Genomic DNA, 7,794 nt, shown 5'->3' with positions numbered 1-7,794 from the left:
TTGTTAAATGTTACTTAACTATGCTAACTCATTTGAATGATAAAAAGAAACCATGTGCCTCTGTATGACTATAAGACTAGTCTGTTCTAATGATATCTGTGGTTATTCCGTTATGATGTTCATTTCGTTTATATTACTTGTGCTTTCGGGAGTAAACTCCATTGAAATTAACTGTATAAGATTGTGAATGCCTAAATTATTGAAATACTGTATATGCAGGATGAATCTTGACTCATGTTAAGGTAAATCAAGTTTGGAGGACCAAACTTCTTAAGGTGGGGAGAATGTAATGACCCCAAAATGCGTATAAGAAATCATCTGTATTTAACTATGGGAAGAGGTGTTTTAATTTAATTATATCTTTTGGAATTGAAGCATTATCTGTTGAGTTACGGATTTAAAATTGAAATTACCGACCTATATGAGTTCAAAAATCAAAATTGAGTACTTGGATATGTTAACGGGAATTTTTGAAACTATTTGGGAAAATTAATTGGAAATCTAATTTGCCTGATTCGTTATTGCACGCTTGGGTGGTTAACTTTATATTGCAAATTGAAGGCCTTAGAGGCTTCAGAAATCAGAACAGAGGACATATTTATGATAAGCATAATTTTTAGAGTCATCAGGGAAGTTTAATTGAAAATTGATTTTGTGCGATTCATAAGGGCACGTTTGGTTTCCCCTTTATGGTGAACTTATGTGTGTATTATATATGCATAGATATATGAGTTGTTGAACTCATCACTTTGGGTCAAAAATATCTAAGGGAGAGAAAGAGTGAACCGTGAGAGAGAGAAGGAGAGCCAACTCAACACCCATGGGGGATTTGAAGATTATTGAAGAAAATAGAAAAGAGAGGGAGGAGATCAACCAAGAAGCTTGGGAAAATTGAAGAGCTTAAAGGGAAGAACAAGGATTTGGGGTAAGGTATGTGGCTCTAACTACTATCCTTGTAGAGAATCCATCTGCTACAAGAAATCAAGGTTTAATTTGGAAGTTTGATATGTAAATGATTAAGTGTGTTGAATTAGGAATGGATTGGGTTGAATTCAAGGAATTAAACTATGCTTTCCTTAAATCTAAGTTATATTTACATGAATTGGGCATATATAATGGAAGGTTGGGTATATAGAAAAGATGAGATTATGTTTGATGATGTTAGTTGATTATGTTTTGGAAGGAATTATACATGTTTTTGAGTAATCAGAGTTGAAATCAAGCTTAAAAAATGGATAGATCAAGTGTTGGAGCAAAAACTATTTTCGGACTAATGTTTTTTGCCCAGACCGCACGAGCGGCCACGGGCACTGCACGAGCGGACATGAAGGAAAAAAGGGGTTTTCATTCTGCTTTTGGGCAATCGAGCGGCCGGGTTCTTCCGCTCGATCGGAATTGGGCTGCACGAGCGGTCAAAGTGGGCGCACGAGCGGCCACCCCTGTTTCAGCATACACTAGCTGACTTTGAACAAGCATATCGTTTGCATCCAGACTCCGTTTTGAGTGATTCTTGAGGCTAAAATCAAGCCCCGGAAGTCTAGTTTCCATTGGTGGTGGTATCACTCCCAAATTTTAAGTACAGAAATAGTTATGCCCAAATTAGTGACGACTGTTCACTTTCTATTTGCCGATTTGTACCGTTTCTTCATTTGAACCTTTCTCCTATCGATTCCTCCGATCTTATGAGGCATGGATTATAACCTATGGAGTACTAATGAGTCTAGAACCACCATAGTTATTGAGTGCCGAATAAAAAGAGATTGGTTTTATTCTCATAATCTGTTATGTGCATTGTGTTTGTAGGTCAAGACGAGGACATCGTTCCACCGCTATCAGAGACCTACCGCTGTGAGTAATAGTACGGCTGTTACTAATGTCTTATCCTTGTAAGTGATTACCCTAATAGTTAAGTTAGCTGGAAAGTGATTACACTAACTCTTATGTCAGCTGGAAATCAATGTGAATGTTGAAAGATTTACATACGTCGGTATGACTTTGGAATCATTTTGTTCTGTCAATAACGAACATTAACTCTATGCTATCTATAAACGAACTATGTCGTGTTTTAAGAATAAAGGGAACTTATGTTCATCTTAGAATGATGAAATTTGGGTGTATTTAAGATCATTCTGGGTTGCCACTAATGAATCAAGATTATTCTATTATATGACACATGAACTTGAGATCGTTCAGATCCTATGACATAAATGCAAAGGTGTAATGTTATCATATAACGCACGTTAGAATGTGAAGTGTTCTATCCTCATGAAATGCAATGGAATGGCATGTATGCCCTCTGTTAATGGTATATTCGCTCAAGATCCTCGTTAATGTTTATGTTCTGCTATTTACGAGACCACTATGCTGATAGTTAATATGCACGTTCTGTTATCTACAAGTTAGTGGCATTAATTCATGATGAACAAGTGAAATGTGGGTACATTATGAAACTATAGTATTTATATACCTTTGGAATCGCCCAATCTGTTAATGGTTACTGTTAGCACTTTGTTAAATGTAACTTTATTATGCTAACTCATTTGAATGATAAAAAGAAACCGTGTGCCTCTGTATGACTATAAGACTAGTCTGTTCTGATGATATCTATCGTTATTCCGTTATGATGTTCATTTCGTTTATATTATGACATGATGAGACTTATTAATTTCTGGTATGGAACAAAGTGTTGTATGGAACTAAGTGCTATACTTTGGTGGGAGCCACCTCTAGAATCCGTGCGAGCCACCTCTTGAGTCCATACATATATGAACTGGGCTTAAAGCCATTCTGTTATTTCTAGGCCGATGGCCGTTCTGTTAGTTCTGGGCTTAAAGCCGTTCTGTTATTTCTGGGCTGATGCCCATTCTGTTATTTTTGGGCCGAAGGCCGTTCTGTTATTTCTCAGTCGATGGCCGTTCCGTTATTTCTGGGCTTAAAGCTGTTTTGTTATTTCTGGGCCTATGGTCATTCTGTATCTGTTAGGCCTATGGCCGTTTTGTATCTGTTGGGCCTATGGCCGTTCTGTACATTACTGAGCTGAAAGCTACTCTGTTAAGCAAATTGAACCCATGGCTGTTCTGAAAATAATTACAGAAAGAAGTTAATCGTATATCTCTGTAGTTATTTGCTCTATCATTCAAGTTAACCATTACATTATTTATATACTATTATTCACTGAGTTTTACTCACTCTGTATTTTGTCCGTTTCTGTAGGTAAGCATCCGGGAGGCCAGTCCTAACCCATAAGGCTCGTCTCTCTTGTCAACCCCAGTGTGTCCAGGCACTTAGATGGAACCATACATTTTGCAAGGTTTTACTAGGTTTTTGGTTTATGCTTTAATTGTCTGTCTAAGGTCGAAGTGTATATAATCCTTTTACCTTTCAATATTCTTGTTATACGGCCATTTTTTAGGGCTGGGTCTGTATATGTATATGTACATAGCTGAATTCTCAGATGCACGTCACTGTATGTTTTCTGCTTTATGTTCTGTTTGGGATCCTGGCATAGTAGTGATAGCTCAATGGATGTCATGTATGTTATTATGTGATATTAAATGCTTCTGCTCAGTCCCCATATGATATGTATATCAGATTTAGTGTCCGTTTTCGAATAAGACATGCCCAAACTTTTAGGCGTGGGTTTGGGGCGTGACAAGTGGTATCAGAGCACGAGTTGCTATCTCACACACGAATCCATTGTGCTTTAGGATGTCTAGAAGAGACTTAGGTACCATGCATGACATGCTTAATGCATATGAAGAAATTGATAGCAATGATAATGGTGCATGTATATTGCTAACCGTAATGGTTATTATTTATGTCGGTTGTACATTCCTTGTGTATATTGTGATAATTTGCCATGCAGAATATGGTAAGACCTGCAGATCGGATTAAATCAATAAAGTTGCGTAACGGAAGCATGGTGAGGATTCGAGCGGGTCGATAAGACAATTTATGTGCAAATGATTATATAAAATAGTATGATTGGGCTTTTAGCATCTGCTTACGTGACTTGATTAAACTCTAAGTACAGAATAAATGATCTTGAAATAGTATGCAAGTGATATGATTTCGTGAACTAAGGAAATTACCGAAGACTTTTGATAGGGAATTATTGATGAGATCTAAGGAGTAGTGTTTGTGTGTAACTGAAATTTGATTACGGGAATCTGTAACCATAATTCTGTCTGCTCATAGTTAAGCAATCCGTACTCTGTACTCTGCCCTCTGTAATCTGTAATCTGTAATCTGAAACCTGAAATCTGAAATTTGTAATATGTTTTCTTTACGTTTCATCTGTAATCTGTAATCGGGATTTCTTATAAGAAATGGCCGAAGAACATGAAGAGCCCCACCTATATTATGTATATGCTTATATGATACCCGGAAAAAAAAGGGTAGTTAAGGACCACCGTGAAACCAAATTAAATGAGTGGGATCTGATAATTTGCTGCAAGAACGAAAACCCTACCTATGTGTATTAATGATATAAGATTGAGAAATCATCTCTGTAATATAATTATGTGGAGATATGTAAAGGTTGGATATTGCAATTCTATCCATTATTGCCTATTGGAAGACCATAATGTAAACTGTTCTGAATGACACTGTGCATGTTGTCAGAAACAAATAGTTATGGGGGACAATCCATAATGATGAAGGGCTATCAAAATGTACTGGGTATTCACTTCCTCTTGCATGTTATACAAATTTGTACATTGTGCACTACATGGTTCGGAATTGATTTACTAACATGATGACCTAATCTTGCCAAGAATTCTAACTCTGATATTTGTTGATTAAAGCACTTTATCATTATACTGTTGACTTTCTAGATATTATGGAACCCAAATCGATGTGATTACTATATATTTACTAGAATTATGACCCTATCGATGGACCTAACAAGACTTACATATATGGACTAACTGGATGCTCTGTTCATGTTAATTGGTTGAGGCAGATGATTGGTCTATGATTTCGGCGTGGCAGTTTGCAAACCAACTGTAATGATGAGTTGTGAATACGAAACCATGTGGTTGATCTCGTGGCTTACACTAGAAAAAGAGGAATCATCTGAATAGTGGAATACTGAAATGATTAAAAGAGAGGCCAAATTAATTTGTGCTGTAACAAAAACAAATGTTTACTAAGCGAAGACGTTACGCCCTAACGTTATGACTGATTAATTGAACGTGATTTTGAATTTGATTATGGTTTTATCTTTGATAGCTCCCTATACTTGAAAAGATAGTTACCTTATATGTTTTTATTGCTCAGATCCGAACTTATGATATTTTGATTAAGTGTCTCTCATGGCACACTTGCAAGAAATTGCAAAACTGTATGATGCTAGTTGTGATACTGTTGTAACTGTTGGATTTGGAATACGGTCCTCCTTGCGTTCCGGTGTTTAGAAGTACAACTATGAAGAATTAATGATATTGATTGGTTCTCCTTGGGTTGTGACCAAACTATTTGGAGCCTGTTAGAAATCTGATTTCAACTGATAAGTCTAATTTTGATAGTGAGCAAAGAGCAACGAAGTCGTTGATTTAGAACTTATTCGTTATTCTGGGTTTAATTGTTGTAGGAAGCATGTGCCTTTGAAACATGATTATGTAGTAAATGTTTCCTTAACCTTTGAGGAATTAGGATAGTTGGGATTGTTTGTGAACCTAGAAAGTTTGAACTATGTATGATAGTTTATGAGTCACTGGTAATCGAAGACTTGAGTGAACCCATTTCTCAATGTCCTTAAGTTGTTATAGTAGTTGGAAGGTATGACCTTTGAATCAATAAATTGAAATGTATCAGGATTGTGAATAATGAGACGATACTTTGATGTTATTCAGTATTATTATCAATTAGGTTACCAAGTAGTCAGTAAAGATGAATTACTTATGCTTTTGCGAGCAAACTCCATTGAAATTATCTGTATAGGATTGTGAATGCCTAAATTATTGAAATGTTGTATATGCAAGATGAATCTTGACTCATGTTAAGGTAAATCAAGTTTGGAGGACCAAACTTCTTAAGGTGGGGAGAATGTAATGACCCCAAAATGCGTATAAGAAATCATCTGTATTTAACTATGGGAAGAGGTGTTTTAATTTAATTATATCTTTTGGAATTGAACCATTATCTGTTGAGTTACAGATTTAAAATTGAAATTACCGACCTATATGAGTTCAAAAATCAAAATTGAGTACTTGGATATGTTAACGGGAATTTTTGAAACTATTTGGGAAAATTAATTGGAAATCTAATTTGTCTGATTCGTTATTGCACGCTTGGGTGGTTAACTTTATATTGCAAATTGAAGGCCTTAGAGGCTTCAGAAATCGGAACAGAGAGTCATCTGGGAAGTTTAATTGAAAATTGATTTTGTGCGATTCGTAAGGGCACGTTTGGTTTCCCCTTTATGGTGAACTTATGTGTGTATTATATATGCATAGATATATGAGTTGTTGAACTCATCACTTTGGGTCAAAAATATCTAAGGGAGAGAAAGAGTGAACCGTGAGAGAGAGAAAGAGAGCCAACTCAACAGCCATGGGGGATTTGAAGATTATTGAAGAAAATAGAAGAGAGAGGGAAGAGTTCAACCAAAAAGCTTGGGAAAATTGAAGAGCTTAAAGGGAAGAACAAGGATTTGGGGTAAGATATGTGGCTCTAACTACTATCCTTGTAGATAATACATCTACTACATGAAATCAAGGTTTAATTTGGAAGTTTGATATGTAAATGATTAAGTGAGTTGAATTAGGAATGGATTGGGTTGAATTCAAGGAATTAAACTATGCTTTCCTTAAATCTAAGTTATATTTACATGAATTGGGCATATATAATGGAAGGTTGGATGTATAGAAAAGATGAGATTATGTTTGATGATGTTAGTTGATTATGTTTTGGAAGGAATTATACATGTTTTTGAGTAATTAGACATGAAATCAAGCTTAAAAAATGGGTAGATCAAGTGTTGGAGCAAAAACCATTTTCGGACTGATTTTTTTGCCCAGACCGCACGAGCGGCCACAGGCACTGCACGATCGGACATGGAGGAAAAAAAGGGGTTTTCATTCTTCTTTTGGGCAATTGAGCGACCGGGTTCTTCCGCTCGATCGGAATTGGGCCGCACGAGCGGCCAAAGTGGGCGCACGAGCGGCCACCCCTGTTTCAGCATACACTAGCTGACTTTGAACAAGCATATCATTTGCATCCAAACTCCGTTTTGAGTGATTCTTGAGGCTAAAATCAAGCCCCGGAAGTCTAGTTTCCATTGGTAGTGGTATCACTCCCAAATTTTAAGTACAGAAATAGGTATGCCCAAATTAGTGATGGTTGTTCACTTTTTGTTTACCGATTTGTACGGTTTCTTCGTCTGAACCTTTCTCCTATCGATTCCTCCGATCTTATGAGGCATGGATTATAATTTACGGAGGGCTAATGAGTCTAGAACAACCATAGCTATTGAGTGCAGAATAAAAAGAGATTGGTTTTATTCTCATAATCTGTTATGTGCATTGTGTTTGTAGGTCAAGACGAGGACATTGTTCCACCGCTATCGGAGACCTACCGCTGTGAGTAATAGTATGGTTGTTACTAAGGTCTTATCCTTGTAAGTGATTACACTAATGGTTATGTCAGCTGGAAAGTTATTACACTAACAGTTATGTCACCTGGAAATCAATGTGAATGTTGAAAGATTTACATATGTCGGTACGACTTTGGAATCATTTTGTTCTGCCAATAACAAACATTGACTCTATGTTATCTATAAACGAACTATGT

Source organism: Camellia sinensis, chromosome 5 (assembly GCF_055761805.1).
Source record: "Camellia sinensis isolate YWXY chromosome 5, ASM5576180v1, whole genome shotgun sequence".
Lineage (NCBI taxonomy): Eukaryota > Viridiplantae > Streptophyta > Magnoliopsida > Ericales > Theaceae > Camellia > Camellia sinensis.
Note: the sequence above shows the minus strand (reverse complement) of the source record.